Raw genomic sequence first — 22,570 nt, forward strand, 5'->3', positions numbered from 1 at the left:
CTGGCAACCTCAGTTGGTATCTGGGATGCCCAGGAGCTGTTAGCCACATCTTTACACTTGTTGCGGATTAAAGCCAACGTAGCTTCTCGACCAGCCCACCTGCAAACACAGCCGAGGGAAGAACATCTGACCCTGCGGAACTAGGAATCCCCCAAAATCTTGGCAAACCTTTAATTGCTCAAGAGACAGGGAAAAATTTGGTGATTTCCCTAATTCAAAGTGTAGATTTCATTGTCATCAAGGGGAAGCATCATTAGTACTAGAGACTTTCCATAAACGTGCCTTTTCATTGTGTTCCCCATTCTTACAAGCAAACACGAGGCCAGGTGAGGACACGGTTCCTCTCACTGAATCACACCCTCCTCCTCAAGTGCAGCTCTTGAAGAAACCTGGAAATCCTTGTAAAGCAAGCAATAACCCCGGGGATCCAGGGGGCAAACCCAGTCCTTAATGTGCACTTGTTAGCTGTGGCTTACACATTGGGATCACAAGATCATAGGAAAGCAGGGCTGGAAGGGACCTCATGAGGTCATCTAATCCAGCCACCTACTCAGGGCAGGATCATCCCTAACTAAATCATCCCAGCCAAACATACATCTAACCAGCCCTTGCGAGAACAGGGATTCCACAACTTCTCTAGGTAGCTTGTTCCAATGCTTGACCACCACCTAGTTAGAAATCCCTTTCTAATCTCCAACCTAAATTTCTCCTGCTGCAGTTTGAGGCCATTGCTCCAAGTTCTGTCCCCTACAGTCACACTGAAAAGTCTATCTCCATCCTTTTTATAATTTTCCTTCATTGATGTAGGGCAGGGGAAAACCACCAATCCCTACTGATCTGAGCAAAGGACAAAATACCCCCTAACACACTTGACGGTCTTCAACAAGTTGCCTTCTGCTTCCGCTTTCCCCCCCTGTAAAATCAGGAATGATGGGGTCCTATACATGTGCAGGGAGGCTGCTCCAGCATGCTGTAATTGCAGCGCTTTGGAGCAGACTCTAGCATCGTGTGTATTAGCATCCCTGTGCTGAGAAACGGCTGCAGGGGACTTTAATTAAAGCTCATTCAACGAGCTTTAGTTAAAGCACCCTTGCCACCATTTTTGACCATGGAGACGCAGATACACATGATTCTCCAGGTCCTTTAAATTAAATTTAAATTTAAGTAAAGCACTCTCCCCCCACCTCCCAGAGCATGTCTATAAATGCCCAATTTTCCTTGGCCCCTTCATGAAGAGCCCATTGGGATGCATGGATGAAGGGAGGCATGGAAGTGCTATGACTGGCTGCTGCTGTTAATCACAATCAAGAATCCAAACCAAAAGCCAGCCCCACTCAAAATGCATTTATTTTTCTGTTTTACATGGCTGTAGAATTATCTTTTCAAAAAAACCTGTCACTTCAAGGGAAATTAGAATTCAAGATAAAACCCCAAGATACTGCCTGACCCATGCATACCTGCAAATTAACTACACCCTCCCACATGGCAGGGTTCCCATTTGACATCTGAGACAAGGAGCTGAAAGAGAGGAAGAGAAGACAAAGTGTCTGTCACTCCCCGGGAAGGCCTCAAAGTGCCTTGCCATGAGCTAAGCACTGCCAGCACTGGTGGAAGCATGAAGGAAATGTTGAGCTTATTTACAAGGTCAAGGGTTTCATGGTGAGGTGGTAAATGGAGAAAGAGGGCTGTAATGAGAAGGGGCTGACACTGACAGCTGCCCTGGCTGATTGGGATCACGGACAAGCCTGAGTCATCAGCTCTCAGCACGGCTCTTATAGGTAGCCAGGGCAAATGCTCACAGCAGCAGATGCCACCACCTGGGTCCCCCAGAAAACAACACTGATGAGCACCTCTAAATAGTAGGGAAGGTTATAATATTCAAGACTCGCCCATGCCTTGGTCCAGCTTAGACCCACATGATTGACTATATTCCCCTGGAGATCCAAGAGGGTGGAGAGAAAACAACAACAACAATGCATTCCCTTCCCAGTCAGGACCTCAACAGGCATCCTCACCATTGGTTAACTAAGCCCCATGCCCCACTAAGAAATGCTCTTATCCCTGGAGGGGCAACGCAACATGGCAGAGCTGGGAGAAGAACTCGGGTATCCCTGACTCCAACCGCACACTTCTTAGCTACTCCCTAAGCAACTCGCTCTGCAGGAAAGACATGAGGGGTAATGAGTTGTTCTGGGTCCTGTCCACCTGCTCAAGACTCATCTAACCCTCTGCTCCGCCGCCAAGGGCTCCCCACCTTAAGGTGCCCTCTATGCTAGGGACGGAGAGTAGGGCTGGAATGAAGCACTTGGACCAGTTCTCCCCAAGCCGAAGAGCTCCCTGCACAGGAGGTATTTTAAGCAGGCCAGGAAGAGCCCAGGTGTCACTGAAAATCTGGCCCTCAACCTAAAGATCTAAGCCTTAGACCAGTGCTGGCTCATCTGCCCTCCTCCTTCTACACACGCCATCCAGATGCAGGCAGGCTGGAAACCCCGGGGGAGTTCTGGCTGCCACACATGCTTCGGGCATGAGGAGCTGCTCTGAAGCAAGACCTGGATGGGAAGACCACTGGTGCCCTGCACACTCCTGGGCTGGGGCCAGGCATTCTGCTTCCTCTCTGGTTGGAGGAAGGCCATCAGTGCCCCTTGCACTTCCAGCCCACCAGACCCTGGGTGATTTAATTTTGGTATAGAGCCAAGCCACAGAGGCTGCTCAGAGGGCACACAGGGGCTCTCAGAGTATCTCTTTTCTTTCTTTCCCTTCCCCTTCATGTTAAAAAGTGCAAACTTCAATGCTTTCAGTGCTTTTATTTCCCTGTAAAGTGGGACTGGGAAGGATGCTCACCTGCTGCGTACCCTAAGCATGAACCTCCGTCTCCTTGGAAACGGAGAGCCAGGCTGCAGTAGCTGGCAAGGGGGGGCTATTATTATTATTTTTCTTTAAAGGGACGTGGCAGATGATACTGCGTCTCCTCCATGTTCTCCAACCTCCTACACATAGCAGGCAAAACTGACCCACTAACCTGTCCCCAAAGGACCAGCCAGTGAATGGCACCAGCACTGCCTGGGGGTGTTCTTACACAAAGCAGCCTCATTGCAAGACTTTATGGCAGACACTAGAGGTGGCCTAAAAGAAAGACAGTGGGTCTGGACCCTCCACCCGCAGTCACAGGAGGAAAAAGGTGGAAGGTTTCCCCAAACCTAGAGCCTGTCAGACTACCAAACTGAAGACACAGCAGTTTCTATAGCCAGTGGCACAGGAGGCAGGGATGTAATCAGCATTGTGTCGAGCTGCTTTGACTTCCCAGAAGGAATGACCAGGTGCCTACTTATAGTGGGGTCAGCTGGGGGGAGGCAGGGAGAGGTGAGAGGGGGAAACCCTAAGCACAAGTCTGGAACAAAGCTCAAACTTGCTCCAAATCCACATCCAAGCTTCTCCAATGTCCTTGCAAGAGGCGGTCCCATGACTGATGAATGTAGGCCAGTATTTAGTCACGCCATCACAGGATATGACATCTTAGAGCAAAACAGGTGCAATAGCAAACGTCTAAGGTTAGCAGGAGAGCAAGAGCGTCCCAGACAAGGCAGGAGTGGAGGAGAACGCTGCTCGTTGCGGGCGACAAACCAAAGCAGCAAGCACCACCATGCGCCACTGTGTAACAGCACTAACTCAGTCAGCCCAGCTCAGAACTGCAAAGGCAAAATATCGCTGTGCCTGTTCCTGATGGGACAACAGCAGCTAAATACGGCTAATGCCTACGTCAAGATGTGTGGGGATTTATCACGTGGTCGTTCCAACCCCAAGCCAGCTACTGTGGATTAGTGGCAGCTCTGACATGCATGAAGACATGGTGCAAAGGCCTCAGCCTACCAAGGGAAAAGCTTGTAACAGCATCCTTTAAAAATGCCTGACCTCCGATAAAATACACAGTGACCTCCGATAAAATACACCGCAGAAAGAGAGCCTGGAGGAGCATTTCTCCCACACAGACAGGTCTGTCTTTGATCTGCTTTTCTCATTTCCCATTTCGGTCAATTAATTTACACCACCATAAAAGTGAGAGGAGGAGACAGGGGGACACAGATCTGAAGGAAGTGATGCCTGGGAGGCAGCTGGGGGGGACGGGGCCCTTAGATCTTCCTACTTCAATCTTCTCACAAGGAGCTGAGCCCTCCAAGGAACTGAAGCGGTCCCACCAAAAAAGCAAGAGAGGACAACAAAAACCTGCTATCGGCCCCAACAAATTTGCCATGGAGCTACAAGTCACACTGAGGGAGCACCCCACACTTCTCTGTGAGTGGCAGTGGATCCTTCCCATTATCCAAAGGAAGTCCCCCCACTGCACACCAGTGATGAACTTGTTGAGAGGGGAACAAAGAGGGTGGAGAAGCTACAGAGGGCCAGGAAACCAGTCATGTCCAGAGACAGAATCCAGGGAGGACGGGATAGAGAGAGCAGCAGTACATGGCACTGCACCTTCTTCCTCTTTCTGCACTCCCTCCAACTCCACCACCCCTACACCACCCTCCCCTAGATGGCAGCTAAGCCTACACAGGCAGGGAACAAAGGAATAAACCGGCTGCCTCAAAATCCTATTTCAGCAACATGCGCTAGCAGTCAGAGGCATGAAAAATAAGAAAGCAAATACTATAATCAGGCCAAAATCATTCCCAAGTGCCTACTTTTGGCAGATCAGGCAGACAGACTTTCTAGCAACATAAATCAATTCATTGCAAACAACAACAACAAAAGAGGAAATATACAGAAAACGATACCTGAGCAATCAAATAAGAGACATACAAATTTAAAATAATCCTGGCAAGCAATCTGGTAACTGGCCAGTCTGACAGCATCATTTTTGTTAAACAACTTTCAAATAAACACCAAACATGCAATGCTTTTTCTAATCCAGCATCCCAGACAAATCGCTTGCGTGCTGTGCTTGGATTCAGGGGTATGAGAAGATAGTCAAGAGATAATTTGTTACTGGCTAGGCTTTTAATTGACTGACAGAATAAGGAAGCAGCAGACGCTCTTCTCTGCTAAAGGAATGGGAGGTGGATCCTGGCTCAGCTTCCTCTTCTGCCCTTTGTGCGCAGCCTCAGTAAAGCTTTTGAGCAGACCTTCTTTACCCTATGACCCCTACATTTCCAGTGAGAGCTGCCTTGTTTCTCCTCCCATCTGAGATGCCCACTTAGGTCCCTCTGCAAGGAGCTCCTCTTTTTGAATCACCAGCATTTTGGGCCCATGCAGCCTCGAGCTATTCTTTGCTCATGAGAACGCTCATGAGATCAGCCAGAGTCATCCCATTCTGCAATATGTTTAGCCTTTTTTACCTTACTTTCTCTGCACTTGTCAGCCAGGAAACCTGGGCCTGGTCCATACCCACCTACTCACACAGCTAATGCCTTTGACAAGCATTCTCCCAGGCTGCCACGTCGGGACCTGTTGAACAATCCCAAAGCAGGTCTGACTAGAGCCGACCCCTCCAAACCTGCTAGAAGCTTGAGGACGAAGAAATGAACAAGGAAGGATATGTTCTCCAAGGTCAGGGAATAAGGAACTAGGGAGCAGGGGTTACACAGGCTTAGGGAAAAAGAGAAGGACCAAGAAGCTCATTGTTCATCTCCTTAGACAGCAAAGGGACATGCGACAAAGCATCAGCCATCAACATTGAATCGGACTTCCTTCCATAGGTGATCAATAGCAGCAGCAAAGTCCTTAGTGTATTTCAGAAAGCCTCTGGTATTTTGCCCTTTTTAGTGTTACAAAGGATAGCAATTTCGGGGGGGAAGCGGAAGGCATGTGGTTGCTCAAATTGCTTGCGTCACTTTGGGTCAAAAGCCTTCCTCAGAGAGGACCCACAGAGCCATGCAACCAACCTGCCTTCCTCCTAGCTCTGTGCAGCTGGTGCCTCATTCCCTCTGCATCCATGTCCTCCGAACACTCCCACCCATGCTGACACATTGTGGGGCAGCTACCCACATTTTCTCATGCCTACAAAAAGAGGCAAGACCCTGCACGTACAACTGAGAAATGCTTGCAAAACTGAATCATGGACACACCTCAGCAGAGGAGAATCACAAGCAGAATCACAGCTGTAGGGTACCCAAAGCCTCCAAGCCAGTCCCATACCTGTTAATGGCAGAAGGGTAGTTGCCTCCTGTGGGTAGAGACAATTCAACCCAGCACCACCCCAATGAGCACCTGGGCTCCAGCCATGGCCACAGGGATCCATACAGAGCAACATTAATGTCTCTAGATGGGCTGAGGGAGTTCCACTTCCTCACGTTCTCCTGATCACTGTTTTTTGAAAAACGCCAGGAAAAATTCAATTGCACCAGCCTGTCTCTACCTACAGTGGGCTTCATACATTTCAATTACAAGGTCTTTCCTAGAAGGAAGGCCAGAAACCAGAGCTCCCAAGATGCTGGCTAGGAGGACAGAGACAAATGGCCCTGATGTGCATGATTCCTTCTCCCCTTCCTCATTCATCATTTCCAAACCATACTCACATGTCCTACACTGACCCAGCGGTTCTGTTCTGTGAAGGCGAGAGGAAGCAAACAACTACCAAGTATCCATAGGGGTTAATTGAACAGGATTTTTGTAGCACGCAATTCATCGAGAAATGGTTTGTTCAATGAGTGTATCATCTCTCCAAAGGCAGACTCCAGCCTTGGGTTTATCCAGAGCTGGGTCACTTCAGGAAATCATGAATCCAGGGTTTGCAGTTTGTAATGAAAGCAGCCATGATAAGGAGAGGAACTCTTGTAGCTTCTACCTTCTTGGGGTCTGGGTTAAATTACAGTGCATGGTTATTATACAATGCAATAACATGGATTATTAAATATTCAAGTATTTATATCAGCAGGGGGTAAAATCCAGTTATCTGAAGGAGTGAGAGCTTCATAAAGGACTTCAATGGGACCCAGATTTCCCCTGTGGTTTATTACTGTCTAACAATACTGTGAGACAGCAGCAGCCACTTCCAGGCACCTTTGCTTTAGCTAAAACTTAACATCAACAGCTAATAGCAAAGTTACATGTTACATTCAGACCATAAGATACATAAGACGCCAGAAGATAGGCGGGTGATCCAGGCTGACCTGGACAAGCTCAGCAAATGGGCAGACGAGAACCTCATGGTGTTTAACACCGAAAAATGCAAGGTTCTCCACCTTGGGAGGAAAAACCTGCAGCACCCTTACAGGCTCAGCAGTGCTATGTTGGTTAGCACTACAGAAGAAAAAGACTTGGGGGTCATCATTGACCACAAGATGAACATGAGCCTGCAATGCGATGCTGCGGCTAGTAAAGCGACCAAAATGCTGGCGTGCATCCATAGATGCTTCTCGAGCAAATCCCGGGACGTCATTCTCCCCTTGTACTCGGCCTTGGTGAGGCCGCAGCTGGAGTACTGCGTCCAGTTTTGGGCTCCACAATTCAAAAAGGATGTGGAGAAGCTTGAGAGAGTCCAGAGGAGAGCCACGCGCGTGATCAGAGGTCAGGAAAACAGATCTTACGATGACAGGCTGAGAGCCATGGGACTCTTTAGCCTGGAAAAGCGCAGGCTCAGGAGTGATCTGATGGCCACCTATAAGTTTATCAGGGGTGACCACCAGGATCTGGGGGAACATCTGTTCACCAGAGCGCCCCAAGGGATGACGAGGTCGAACGGTCACAAACTCCTGCAAGACCGTTTCAGGCTGGACATAAGGAAGAATTTCTTTACTGTCCGAGCCCCCAAGGTCTGGAACAGTCTGCCAGCGGAGGTGGTTCAAGCACCTACATTGAACACCTTCAAGAGTAAATTGGATGCTTATCTTGCTGGGAACCTATGACCCCAGCTGACTTCCTGCCCTTTGGGCAGGTGGCTGGACTTGATGATCTCCCTTGGTCCCTTCCAGCCCTAATGTCTATGAAATCTATGAAAATCATATTAAGGGCACTTAAAAATGTAAGCATCTGCCTGTTAAAGATTGTTACCGTATGCTATGTGGCCTCTGAGCATCTCACTTCAGGCGAGGGTTAAATCTTGGCCATGCCACCTAGCTCAGGTTAAGAGAACTTCAGAATATGCCACAGAGATAAAACTAGCAATTCACAGTCCTCCAGCATCCCAGGATGCACTACTCCCACCTCCCCACACCCAGAACAGGAATATAGATCAAGTGTCCTGGCTTCTAGCCACCCCCTGCCCACCAGCCCTCTAATGATAGGTGACAGCTATGTAGGCAAAGAAAATGGTATTAACCCTTAACAATCGACTGCCTACAGCACTACTTTCAAAGGGCGCCTATACACAAGCAGTGAGGCTGCTCTGACACACCGTAATTACCGAATCAGTGTTCCCATACTGGAAAATGGTGGTGGAGGTGCTTTAACTAAGGTTTGTTCAACAAGTTTTAGTTAAAATGCCCCAACTGTTATTTTTCACCATGGGGATGCTGATACACAAGACACTCTCAGAGCTGCTCTAATTAAAGCACCCTCTACCCCACTCCTGGAGCAATGTATAAAAGCCCCAACTTCTTAACATGCCACATATCCAGTATGGCCTAAGTCAGGGGTGGGCAAAATACGGCCCGTGGGCCGGATCCAGCCCAAGAGGCCATTCTATCTGCCCCGTGGAGCCCCTAAAAAAATTTAGAAAATTAATATTTATCTGCCTTTGGTTCCTGTCAAAAATGACAGGACCCAAGGGCAGTAGGACTCAGGGGAAGCCCAGCGGGCTCCCACAACAGCAGGGCCTGCCTGGCCCCTCCCCTGCCAGCTGGAAGCCCCAGCAGGAGCTCCTGGCCTGGGACCATATGGCTGCCTCCCACCAGAAACTCAGGTAAGGGGGAAAGGCAGGGGAGGACCCTGGGGAAAAGCTGAGCACAGCAGCGGGATGGGTTACAAGCCGGTGCTGAGTGTGGACAAAAGCGGCCCCTCGCTTGCTCCACGGCCGGCACCCCGTGCTGGAGCTGCTCGCAGCCCACATGGGGCTGCCTGTGCCTGCTCCAGACAGCCCTGCATGGGCTGCAAGTGCCTGCAGCAGGGAGTGCCAGCCATGGAGCAGGCGAGGGGCCACTTTTCCCTGCGCTCAGCAACAGCTTCTTCCCTGCCGGCGAGCAGGGGGTCGGGCTGTGCTCTTCCCCCCGCCTGTACCATGGGGCTGGGGGGCACTGGGAGTGAGCACGTGCGGAAGCCAGCAGGAACACGGGGCCCGCACCGGTGTCCCGGGGCCAGTGCTGGCGGGGTCCAGAGCCGGGTGGCAGGAGCGCAGGGTCCCGGCCAGCAGGGGCTCTGTGGAACCGGGCCAGCTCCCTCCTCTCCCTGCTGGTCCAGCCCAGCCTGGCTCTACAGACCCCTACCAGCCTGCACCCCACCGGTGCTGGCCCTGGGACACTGGTCCCAAGATGGTGGCCAGGGGGCGGGGCACCTGTCAAGGGGTGGGGCTACCCATGTGGCCCTCCACAGCCTGCCAAAACTGGGTAAGCGGCCCTCCAGCTGAAATAATTGCCCGCCCCTGGTCTAAGTGCAATGTGTAACTTTACCCCAAGATGGAGTAGTTCTCCCCTTCCTGTGGCCTAGACAGCAGCAAGGGACCAAGAGAAAGGCTGAGCTGCTGCTTGTGCAGAAGTTACATGTGCAGAAAAATTCTTACAGTATCTTATTCACAGCAATAAGAATAGCAAACCCCACACTGCAGTCCAGGGACCACCAATGCCATGCACCCTGCACCACACATTGAAAATGTGTGGTACTGAGGGTGTATAATGATGTATGAGAAATGTTGGGGGTTAATGGTGGGTTGTTCATCCAAGAGGCCTTGAAAACTGCTGACTGAAAGTCAGTGCCATAGTAATGAAGTTTGGTAGCCAGAGCAAAGCCCACAACAGCAGCTCTCCTTTGCACCACATACAAATCCAGGGTCACATGCCCCCCCATGCTTGCCCAGGAGTGCATGCAGAGGTAGGAGCTGCCCTCCCACCGTCCCCACACCCCCACCAAATGAGCCACTCATAACTCCATCCCATGCCATGCCCCGGCTGGAGAGTGCCTGTTGGCGTCCCTTCACTTCAGCACCTGGGGCAGTTGCCTCGTTTGCCCCCCTGCTTGCTATGGTACTGCTGAGAGTGTTACATTCATGCATTTTGAGAGCTGCACAGTCCACACAAGAAGCCAGTGCACACCTACAGACCCGAGGAACAAGTTTGCATATTCCTGAGCACCATCTATTGGCATTTTACTAATGATATAGCCAGCAACAAACATCCCTCTTGTAAAGATCATGCTAGTAGAATTGGCTGCTATAGAGAAACTATCAGTAGTCAGGAGGTGGATCAGACAGATAAATATGAGTTAATAGAGCGTGTGGTCTATATGGATGCAAGCTTGAAAGCTTTCTATTTACAAGTACACAGGGTGTTATTACACGCAGCACTTCCCATATTATAGCCAGCATTGCAGCATACACACTGAACAGGACATTTTTAAGTCGAGAGAGCTAAAGTTGGAGGATATATAAATTACCAGAGTATACTGGCATTGTGGCCTAGTGTACAAGAGACAGATGCCCCATTACCACACTGGCATCTCCTTGCCCATTTCCCCTCACCTCCCGAGCTGTCTCTGCAATATGCCAACCTAATGGCATAGGACCCCGAAAGGACAAACTAAGGCAATTGGTGATGGGGGGATGGGACAAAACCAAGCTCTTCAATGAGTTCTTTGCATCTGTATTCCTAGACACAGACCAATACAAATCTCCCAGTTGGATAACTGGAAGTGCAGACTTCGTGAAGGGACACTTGGAGGGGCTGGATGTGTTCAAATCAGTGGGCCTGAATGAACTTTATCCAAGGGTGCTGAAGGAATTGGCCAGTGTCATAGCAGAGCTGTAAGCATGGCTGGTCGAGCGCTCATGGTGCTCAGTCAGGTCCCAGAGGACTGGAAAAGGGCCAATGTGATCCCTATTTTCAAGAAGGGGAAGAGGGAGGAACCGGGAAACTATAGGCCAGTTAGTCTCACCTCTATCCTTGTGAAAACTCTGGAAAAATCATAAGGATCACATTTGTGGGAGCCCAGCAGGGGAAATAATACTGAAAGGAAATCAGCATGGATTCATTGCAGGTAGATCCTGCCTGACTAACCGTGTTTCTTTTTATGACCAGGTCACAAAATGCGTCTAAACGCAGGAGTTGAGGTAGATGTCATCTACCTAGAGTTTAAGAAGGCCTTTGATACGGTATCACATTCTGTTCTCGTAAATAAACTGACCGGCTGTGATGCAGATGATTACACAGTCAGGTGGGAGGCAAATTGGCTTAGGGGTCGCACCCAGAGAGTGGTGGTGGATGGGTCGATACCGACCTGGAATGATGTGGGCAGCGGAGTCTCGCAAGAGTCAGTCCTTGGACCGGTGCTATTCAATGTCTTCATCAGCGACTTGGACGAGTGTGTGGAGAGTACCCTGTCCAAGCTGACAGATGATACCAAACTCCGGAGCAAAGTTAACACCAGAGGGTAGGGAACAGGTCCAGTCGGATCTGGACAGGTTGGAAAAATGAGCAGAACAAAATACGATGCAGTTCAACAAAGACAAGTGCAAAGTGCTGCACCTGGGCAAGAAGAACCACCACCACACTTACAGGCTGGGGGATGACCTTCTCAGCAGCACAGCAGTGGAAAGAGATCTGGGAGTCATAGTTGACTCCAATATCAACATGAGTCATCAGTGTGATGAAGTGATCATCAAGGCTAACTGCACTTTATCGTGCATGACGAACAGGTCCAGGGAGGTGATGCGTCCCCTCTATGCAGCACTGGTCAGGCCACAGCTGGAGTACTGCGTCCAGTTTTGGGTGCCGCACTTCAGGAGGGATGTGGAGAATCTGGAGAGGGTCCAGAGGAGGCCACTCGTATGGTCAGAGGCCTGCAGGCAAGGCACTACAAGGAGAGACTAAGGGACCTAGATCTGAGCGGTGATATTGTGCCTGCCTATAAATTTATCAGGGGAGGGCAGCAGGGAATCGGAGATGCTCTATTTACTAGGGCACCTCCTGGAGCGGGGGTGGGCAATTATTTTGCAGGGAGGGCCACTTACCCAGTTCTGGCAAGCTGTCGAGGGCTGCATGGGTAGCCCCACCCCCTTGACAGGTGCTCCGCCCCCTGGTCACCATCTTGGGACCACTGTCCCAGGGCCAGCACTGGCGGGGCTCAAAGCAGGGCACAGGCTGGCAGGGGTCCTGCTGGCTCCTGCACCTGCTCACTCCCAGTGCCCCCCAGCCCCTCCGTACAGGCGGGGGGCAGCACACAGCCCCGAGCCCCTGCTCGCTGGCAGGAAAGGAACTGGTGTTGAGAATGGGGAAAAGTGGCCCCTCGCCCACCCAGTGGCCGGCACTCCCTGCTGCAGGCACTCGCAGCCCATGCGGGGCTGTCTGGAGCAGGCACAGGCAGCCCCATGCAGGCTGCGAGCGGCTCCAGCACGGTGCACCAGCCATGGGACGAGCAAGGGGCTGCTTTTCCCTGTGCTCAGCACCAGCTTGTAACCAGCCCTGCTGCCAGCCTGGGCTCTGCTCCGGCTCTGGGCTTGCCCATTGGTGGCAGCAGCTGCATGGGGGGAGGCGGGGAGGGAAGCAGCCCCTCACCCACCCTGTGGCCAGCGCTCCATGCTGCAGCTGCTCGCACCCCGCACAGGGCTGTCTGGAGCAGGCACAGGCAGCCCCAGGATGGGCGAGGGGCCACATTTCCCTGGGTCACTTTCCCCTGGCCTCCCTCGCTGCCCGGGGTCCTCTCCCAGCCTTCCCCTCCTCCCCGAGTTTCCAGTGCGGGGCAGCCACGCGGCGCCAGGCCAGAAGCCCCTCCTGGGGCTCCCAGCTGGGGTGGCAGGGCCAGGTAGGCCCTGCTGTTGTGGGAGCCCACCGGGCTTCCCCTGGGTCCTACTGCCCTCAGTTCCTGTCATTTTTGACAAGAACCAAGGGCAGATAAATATTAATTTTCTAAATTTTTTAGGGGCCCCATGGGCCAGATAGAATGGCCTCACGGGGCGAATCCAGCCTGCGAGCCATATTTTGCCCACCCCTGCTCTGGAGTAACTAGGAACAATGGTCACAAATTGATGGAGAGTGGATTTAGGTTGGACATTAGAAAGAACTTACTTATGTAAGGGTTGCCAGAATCTGGAATGGGCTTCCAAGGGAGGTGGTGCTCTCCCCTACCCTGGGGGTCTTCAAAAGGAGACTGGGCAAGCACCTAGCTGGGGTCATTTGAGCCCAGTGCTCTTTCCTGCTTAACGCAGGGGGTCGGACTCGATGACCTACTGAGGTCCCTTCTGACCCCAACATCTATGAATAATGGCAACCTAGTGGCACTGCCATGGCCATCACTAATTTTCAGCCACAAAGCACACTTCCAGGGGGTAGGACTGTCCACCTGCATTCCCACTGCTCTCTGCTTCCAGTGAATACCCTGGCAGCTTGCTATCATTTTGTCCCCACAACAGGTCATCCTTTGGTTGGGGCTCTAACCCAAATAGATGGTTAGAGCCCCAGGTCCACCTGCAACTTGGCACACCTCAGGATGTGACCTTTAAAATTCAGCACTGTATAATAGCAAAAAGGATCTGCGTTGCAGCCAGCCTGGGCTCTCAAGGTCTGTTGCTCTGAGCACCATTGACTGTCTGGTGCAGGAGTTTCAAGGACTGCTCAAAAATGCTCTGCTGTGATAGTTTTCCACTAAAAAATGCTAAATCCAAACAATTCAAAACATTTCACAGTGATCTCTCGCTTCTGCTGAGGTGTTTGATGGGGGGAAGAAAAATCATCAAAACACTTCAATAAGGTCCCAGCACTTCATTTTGACTGAATACAGCCCAAAATAAGAGAGACAAAATGAAATGCATTGACGCTGTTGAAACAAAGCACTTTGACTTTGAACTGACACGTTTTGATAGTTTCAAGCTGCAGAAACTTCAACTCTTTGTTCAGATTTGGGCTGAAGGAAAGATCTGGAACAACAGACTGGCCCACAGAACAAAAATTCTGCGTTTCTGCCGCCTCTCAGAGCTGGTTTGAGGCCATGTTTGCTGAGAGGTGCAGGGGTGTTTTGTTCTTGCGTGGGGACTGCCGAGGGTTCCCTGGCCTCAGCTGTTCCTCTGTGTTACTGAGAAGTCATTGGAGAGCCCTCTGCATCAGGAGACAGAGCTGGGTTACAGTCCAAAGAGGCTCTTTTCAGGCTCTGGCATAGATACGTAGCCTGAAGTGAGATAGATTGATCTGGTTGTACTGAGACAAAAGGGGCTGTTTTGACCACATATCTAAGGGAATGGGTTCCTTCTTTGTGACATCTGCTGCCATCCAAGCTACCAGAAGGTCCATAAAGATAATTATTTCTTATTTTCTGGTCAGCTTGCTTTGTAGTCCAGTAGCAAGAGTATGAGGCTAGAGGTCAGGATACCCACAGGCCATTCTTGACTCTCTAGGTCCTTCACAAAGCACAGATCACTACAATACCCCTATGGATTCGTATCCCATTCTACACCAGGGGACTGAGAAGCTAAGCAACTTGCCCAAGGTTATTCCAAATGCTTGTGGCAGAGCAGAGAATGTAAAGCACCTCTACTGAATGCCAGGCTCACCGGTGGACCATCATTCCTCTCCCACTTAAACTGAAGTCCCAGGCCCTTCCCTAAGTCTAGCCCCTTATATAAGATTGATACTTATAGATGTTAGGGTCAGAAGGGACCTCAATAGATCATTGAGTCCAACCCCCTGAATAGGCAGGAAAGAGAGCCGAGTTCAGATGACCCCAGCCAGATGCATATCTAACCTCCTCTTGAAGACCCCCAGAAGAATTTCTCCCTGTTAGCTCACTCACCCCAAGTCACCCCACCTGGGACTTGAACTCAGCTCTCCCATGTGGTAGGCAGAAACACAGCCACCAGTACTTAAGTAGAAGTGACCAGGGAGGTTCTGCATGGAGCTACAGGATTCTTGCCAAATATAGCAGAGACTAATTCACACTCTGACCACCAGGTCTACTTGTCTTTCTGAGCGAGAACCCAGCTTGAAAAATGCCAGTGGACTCCAATTCGCTTTGGATGAGCTGCAAATAAAGGACATGTGCCCTACAGCGCTCGAGTCAGCACCTTTTCACCGGCTCCAGACTCTGCTACCAAAGCCAATAAACAGATTTGTAAGTTAATGATGTGAGACTTTCACATGCACCTTAGAGAGTCACAATGGATTCATTCCCTTTGCTTAGTTCAGAAGCTGGTACGTGGAATCTGAATGTGTTCAAGTCTCTGGTATACTTAAGCTAGATGCTTAAATGTTTTGCAGACTGGGAGCATGCCTGGAGCACAGAGGTAGCAAAGGAGGTGGGAATGAAGACCAGACCTCAGCTGCAGTTCCATACATATCTTTCCTACCTGCATTGTTCAGGAAATTGGCTCCTCTAGAGGTCATCTCAGACCAAAAGGGGGTTACATCCAGATGCAAGAGGGGGAAAAAAAAACCCCTCTTCTATTAAAACACCTTGACAGCATCCTTTTAATGTAATTAAAAACCTACTTACATGCCTGCCAAATGCTTTCTAATTGCCAATGCTCTTCGCTGTAGAGTAGTAATGACAGAAATAATGGTGGTACTTTCAGTAAATACTATTTTTTTAAGAAATAATTGCTCACTAGAAAATGAGTTGCTAAATCAAATGATTCTCCACCAGCTAGCATTATGTTTTTGCCCTTCTCACTACTGTTAGGCAGTCAATGACTGGTGTGTGCATGTCTCACATCTGAAGCATTTCAGACACCTTTGAAAGGTTTCAAAAAGCAAGTCATACAGATGTCCATGCCCTTTGAAGTTCTCCAGAAGTGGATGAAGCCCTCCAGAACAGTATTTGGTGCAACAAGGTAATGTTTAGAAGCCCTTCACTTCTGATGTCTGTATGGTGTACGGAGCATGACAGGGGACTCAGAGATCCTCCAGCATCCCACAGTGCTCCTTTCTACTCAGATCTCCCCATAGCACCCCGGGGCTGGAAAGCCAACTGCATGCAGCTGTGGTAGTGTCAAAGAACTCCACCAGCAGCTACAAGGGTTGCATGTGTGTCCAGTGGCTCATAACACTGCATTTTTTAAAACATTCCCAAACTTGTTACGCATTGCAAATGTTACAAATCTCTCTGCCCTAACTCATGCCAGGATCAGCATTGGATTTTTGTTCTGAGTGACAAATAAATGTCTTGCACATATGGGAAGGGGAATAGGGTAGGAGCAAGGATGGAAACGAGTGTAGGGCCCTTATCCTGCACTACAGTCAGTACAAGCTAAGTACAAGCTCATAGGTACAAATCCCACCTAGCCTCCACCAACTCACCTATTCAGGGCTAGGCTGTGATGAAGCAAACACAAGCAGGGAGGTGTGTTCAACCTGCAGTCACCTGGAGACCTCAAGATAGCCCTGTTCATCAACATTAATGAGTTGTTATGCCAACACGCTTTCCAAGCACCCATAAAGCAGGATCCCTGTTCTGTACAGGCTGATCATTACCACTGCAGGATCACAGCCCTTGGTTTAGCTTATTACTTGCTTTAGGGGCGATGTTGATGAGGGTGCTCTGTAGCTTTGTTCAGGACTATTCAAAGCCAGCAGAATTGAACTCTGGAGCTTTGGAGAGGCCTGGTCGCTTTATGCATTAAAATCATTGTAATAATAAATACACGAGTATAATCTGTTTTGTGATGTTCCCAGGCAGGGAGGGGCAATAACTTGGCACTTGCATAGCACCCTTCATCAGAAGGTGTAACTGGACCCAACCTCCAAAGCCAGCTGTTGTCCAGGGTCTCTACCGCAACCCTGCCCCTCATCAGAGGACTCCTTCTTAGCCCTGAGGGTAGGGCTATGTGAAGCTTCAAGTGGCAATTCAATTCAGAGGAGATTCAGCCTGATTCGGTGGCCAAGTCTGCAAATGCGAACGGAATCAGAACCAGTTTAAAGGTCCAAATCAATTCAAAGCTCTCCGAATCTTCAGAAAAGTTTCAGAGAGCTTTGATGATTCGGGCAGTCCCCAGTGGCTGCAGCAGGGAGCTGCAGCTGACTCCAAGCTGGTAAGTACTAGGGGCGGGGGAGAGGGGAGGGGACCATGGGGGGACCCCTGCCAACCCCCACTCCCCCAGCCCCCCACATGGCTGCCCCCACCCACCCCACTTTAAAGAAAAACCCCGGTGCTCACCAGGTGCTGCCGGGGTGGGGTGGGGGGTGATCCCCACTGCCCCACACTGCATGAGGGGCTCTGCATGAGCTCCCTCGACCCTCCTGCTCCCCCAGCCCCCCCACGGCAGCCCTGCCTGCTGGGGCTCTGGCCCTTTAAGGGAAAAAAAAAAGCCAAGAAAAGCCCAGGGACTCACCACTCCTGGTGCAGCCTCAGGGCGTTGGGGGCTCCTACAGAGCCCCCACATGGCAGCGGGGATCGCCCCCCCGGGCAGCAGCAGTGAGTCCTGGGGTTTCTTCAGGTTTTTGTTTTTTTTTTTTAAGGGCCAGAAAGGGCCCATGTGGGGCACCCATGAGGGCGCTTGGGGAGGGGGGTGGGGTTGGGGGCTTGTGCAGAGCCCCCATGCAGCATGGGTGGCAATGGGGCTCACCCCCCAACCAGCTGCACCCACTGAGCCAGGGCTTTTTTCCCACCCCCACAAGAGCCGGGAGCTGGGGCAGGCAGGGCAGCCATTGCTGGGCTGGGCTGGGAGAGGAGCGAGGGATGGGCCTGGCCTGACTGATTTAGAAATTCAGCTGCTGCCAAATCTCCGAATCAGATTCGGCTGAATTGAGTCAGGACCACGATTGGAATCGCTATCCCCTGAATCCGAAGCAAATGCTGGCTGCTTCGCGCAGGTCTACCTGAGGGTAGCTTCCAGGCTGCAGCTTTTCCTCTGGTCGCTTTGCTCTCTCCAGCTCTTTTCTCCACAGCAGCGAGGGGCAGGCTGACCATCCTGGTTCAGGAGCTGGCCTTGCCTCTCCCAGGGCTCCACCCCTTCTGCTCACCCCAAGTGTGGCCACTCCATTCAATGACCAGCTCACTCTTCTTAGCTGCATTTGAGTCCACTGACCTGCAGCCTTTCCTACCTGCCTGGAGCCCTGCCTCATTGCCTATTGCAAGGCAGCTAGCTCCTAAGTAGTTATAGGCAGTCCTGTACCCCTCCCTGGCTTTCTCCTGGCTGCTTATTGTCCAACATTAGCTTTACTCCATCTGCCCACTGACTACAGCCCTACTGTGTAGCCCTTTCTGTCTCCAAGTAGTGGAGGCTGTGCTACAGAAGGGCAGATGCTGTTATTTGTACCACAGTTACTTTTAGAGCTGCTAGCCAGGGTTGAGCTGATGACAGTGCTGGGTGCTGTATAGAGGCAGACAGCCGGCTATTGCACTTCAGGACTTGGACTGTGCTTCGGTAAGGCAAAGGGAGGGAGAATGGATGGTTATTACTTATTATCCCCTCCTCCACATTTTGCCTACGGGGCAGTGAAGTATACAGCAAGATGAACTAACTCAGCCAGAGTCATACAGCAACTCTGTAGCAGAGCTGAGAACTAGCACTAGTTCTCCCAGAGCTTGTTCCAGAGCACCTGCCACAAAACAGGCCTTCCTCTTGGCTGTAGTGCCCAGCCCCAATCCCCATCCCACGCACACAATCCCCTCTCACCCAAGCCACCAGCAGCATAGATCAGAGCCACAAATTCTGCTTCCCCTCAGGCTGATAAACCACACACTTTCCAGCAACAATGTAGACTGAGTCATTTGAGTCCTCCACTACCTTCCTATAATTGCGCCCCCACCCCCAGGTGCTCAGAAGGACAGACAAGATCTCCCGCAGATCACTGGGAAGGTATAAAAGAGCAGTTCAGCCTACAGCAACAGAAGGAACCATGGGACTTGTTTTGTGCCCACCTTGGTAACCCAGGCAGGGCTTTATATACCTGTACTAGGCTAACCTGGAGCACTGTTCATGCAGGTTAATTCTGGAAAACACTTGGTTTTCGCAACATCACTGCAAAGAGAGCATTTCAACAATATCCCCGTTGGCCAACAGGGAAACTGAGGTACAGAACATTGAAGGGACTCACGTATGGTCAGCAAAGGATATGGACTTAAAACTTGGGAGCTCAGACTTGGGAAGGAAGAGTGGATAATACTGATTGGCATGCAAATGATCGCAGTAAGCCTGTGGCAGTTCTGCGAAGGAGCAGTTTCAAGGTTAGCCTGATCAAGAATCAAGCTCAGGGAGGTACCGCAGCTGCCTGACCTCTCTGGATTTCCCTGGGCTCACAGGCTGGGACTCCACAGTACTGGAGTGCAGAGGGAGCAAAATGGTAGGGTTATAGATGAGGATATGGAGCTGAGGCATGAGGGTAAGGGAGCAGCATCCATTCAGGCTCCAGCCTCCTTACTACAAGTCTCCCAGGGAATTTCAGGGAAGAAAAGCCCAAGGAGATGGGGGGAGGGCAGGGGGAGGATGCAGCAAGGAAGAGAGATTACTTGGTGATGAATCTATTTCTAATAAAGCCAGGACTGCCCTCAGCAGTATTTCCCCCCAGTAGCGACAGCTCTCTTCTAGCTGCAAGCAACTGGGCTTTCCTGCTTAACCGCTCTTTGTCAGGCACCATGACAATAGAGTCTGGCAATGAGGAGCTCAGAGCTGGGCTTCTGGGCTGCCTTGCATCATGAAGAAAGAGATGGTGAGGGCAGAACCCTTCCAGTACTTCATTAAGGCCTCTTCAAATGGAAAATGGAATTAAAGTTGCTTCAATAGCCTTGAAAGAATCGGAGAGGAAGACCAAGGACTGGCCGGGGGCTCAAGAGAGTTGTATGCTGTGCCTTCCTCTGCCACAGACTCCCAGTGTGATCCTGGGCAACTCCCTTGTTTCTCTGACCCTCAGCCCTGTACCTCTATAGTAGGGACTAGATTTATCTCCAGATCCAGGCTGTTATGAGGATGATGTTAAGATGTCACAGCACTGAGAGACAAGGCCAGCCCCAGCCTGTGGAGTGAAGTCTCCTGATGAGCAAGGGCCATCAGAGACCTCCTGACCTTCTGCTCCATAGGCAAGGCACCTTCTGCAGTTCAGCCTTATCTGACACAACCAACCAGCAGCCTGAACCTGTACGTATTACACACAGACACTGCAAATAAAACACTGCTCTGTGCAGACAGTGTGTGCGGAGCCTGTGCGGCAGGAGAAGCAGCTTTGAGCTCCTGCTGCTTCAGTCAGGGTGCAGTCACCCAGCACCATGACCATGGCAATGAGGGTTTCTGAGTCTCTGGCATGAGGTAATTGCCCCCACCCCATCTTTCTCTGCCCTTTGCCACAACTTAGCACCCCCTTTCCCCCCTCTGCTTTGCCCAGGGCACCAGGAAAGCCAGCTACCGCTCTGGCACTTGGCTCTTATATCACCATAGTCTCTATGGATGATAGAATATTAAAGGCCCATCTCTAACAGCTGAGCAGAAGCAGCCTGTGTCTGGCTGTCATGAGATTTAGAGTTGAGATGTAGGAACACCCAAGCCTGTGTGAGGCTTGGGAGCTTAAATTGTAGGACAGTTTTCCTTTGTGTAGGAGTTCCTGGGCTGGGTCTCCTGGCTCCTCAATCAGGAAACAACACACATGCACATACACAGACATGCCAAGGCTGTTGAAATGAGGTTGATTTCTCTTTCTGCAGCTTGTGTTATTCTGAATTATAATGCTGCACCCTGAAGAAAGAAGCAGTAAGCCATCACCTGGGGAGTCGATCTACAATCCCGTCTGACTTGTAACACTGGAATGCCACTTCCGAGGCAAATCCTCACACCCAAAGTCTCCGGGAGCCATCCAAGGAGGCTGCTGGGAACGCCAGCTCCTGGGCTCTCTTTCTTGCTTTGTCACCAACTCCCCGTGTGATGGTGAGGAGGTCACCGAGGCACTGCCAGTGGCAGTCCTTTGTCAAAATCCCTCACCATTGCCACTACCAGTTCAGCTCCAAGGTATGACCTTCCCTAACAACAGTTTTTCCATGGTCTCAGTCGTTAGGGACTTGCTAAAACATCAAACTCCAGAGCTGCAATTAAAAGGGCTGGTTCTTTCCCTTCTGGAAGGGGTGTTTGCCACGTGAAGCCATACACTCCAGTCTTTATGCTTAAGTCAAGCCTCTCTGATGAGTAGCACCTCAGCCATTTACATGGGACCTAGATAAAAAGGACTATCTTGCGGGTGCAACTATGGAAGACACAGGCCTCGGGGGACTCAGACTCTTTATATCAGAAGTGGGCAAAAAAGCTTACGGGTTGAATCCAGCCTGCCAAGGGATTGTATCCGGCCCACAATGTGTCCCAGCTGGTCTTCATGGAGACCCACCCACCCGCTCTCTCCAGCAGTGGGTGAGAGACAGATGGCCCTGGGCCAGATAGGGTTGATTGCCCCCCACAGCACCGGGCCAAGTCAGCACTACCCCTTCATCCACTGCTGCACTGGGTCAGCATGACCCTCACCCCTGGGCCTGCAACAGCTCACCAAAACTCCTTAAGTGGCCCTCCAGCCCAAGTAATTGCCCACCCCTGCCTTGTATGGCATTAAGGAAGACTCTGATACTTTCTGGGCCTCTCCCCTATCTATGAAATGAGGAAGAATCTGCATTCTTTTGTTTTCTTCTAATCAAATTACAACATTTTCAGAGCCAGGGCTGCTCCTTACCACATGTACAGTCCCCAAATGAGATGCAAAGCCTTATCCTTGTGCTAGAAAAGAAACTAAGCTTTAAGGGTTAAACAGGAAGGCTGCTGTAGGCAGAAACCACTCGAAAGAAAAATGACACACTCCAGCTCTTGCCATCCGGCAGCGGTGGGAATGTTATTTATAACCAGTAATGTAAGCAGTCTGCATCTGCCTCCTTCTGCAGATGGAGCTGGAAGCGACTCATGCTCCTGCGTGGCTGAGTGTACAGCACTAAATTGAATGTGGGTACAGAAGCCACCTGCTGCTTGTTTTTCATCTGAGCTTGGTGCGCGTGTGTCCCTGCCCACAAGGCATGCTGGCTTTTTCTGATGGGAGGCAAAGGACTTGGGTACAAGGCCAATAACCTGAGATGTCTCTGTCCTGATTCGAGAGGGAGACAAGGAAAGCGAGGAGGAAATGAAACTCTTGTGCTTGTCGCTGGGTTATTTATCATGGCTGGCTTGTCAGAAATCTGTGGGCCTTTGATAGCAGATGGGAGTCTGATTGCATTTGCTGATAATGGATTAGGAGGCTTATCTTTGATCTTGGCTTCCTCCTAGTTAGCAGGTTTCCTGAGGGACTCCACGGAGAGGTGTTACATGAGATTTATTAATAAGATGCCTTGCAATAGGAGGAGGAGCTACATCTGCAAGGTGTGCTTTCTTCTGGTGCCTGCACAGGACTGAGGGAATTTTTAAGGGACATTCCCCAAAGTTACTGCTCCCTCCCTGCTGAAGATGGGCAAAGCTCTACACCCAAAATTGTAAATCATGTGACAGTTTCACTGGCAGCCTGGACTCCTCAATAGTCTACAGTGAGTTCATTTTTTAAAACCCATTTAT

The sequence above is a fragment of the Crocodylus siamensis genome, chromosome 8 (assembly GCF_052110815.1).
Source record: "Crocodylus siamensis isolate JL-2025a chromosome 8, ASM5211081v1, whole genome shotgun sequence".
NCBI classification, from domain to species: domain Eukaryota; kingdom Metazoa; phylum Chordata; order Crocodylia; family Crocodylidae; genus Crocodylus; species Crocodylus siamensis.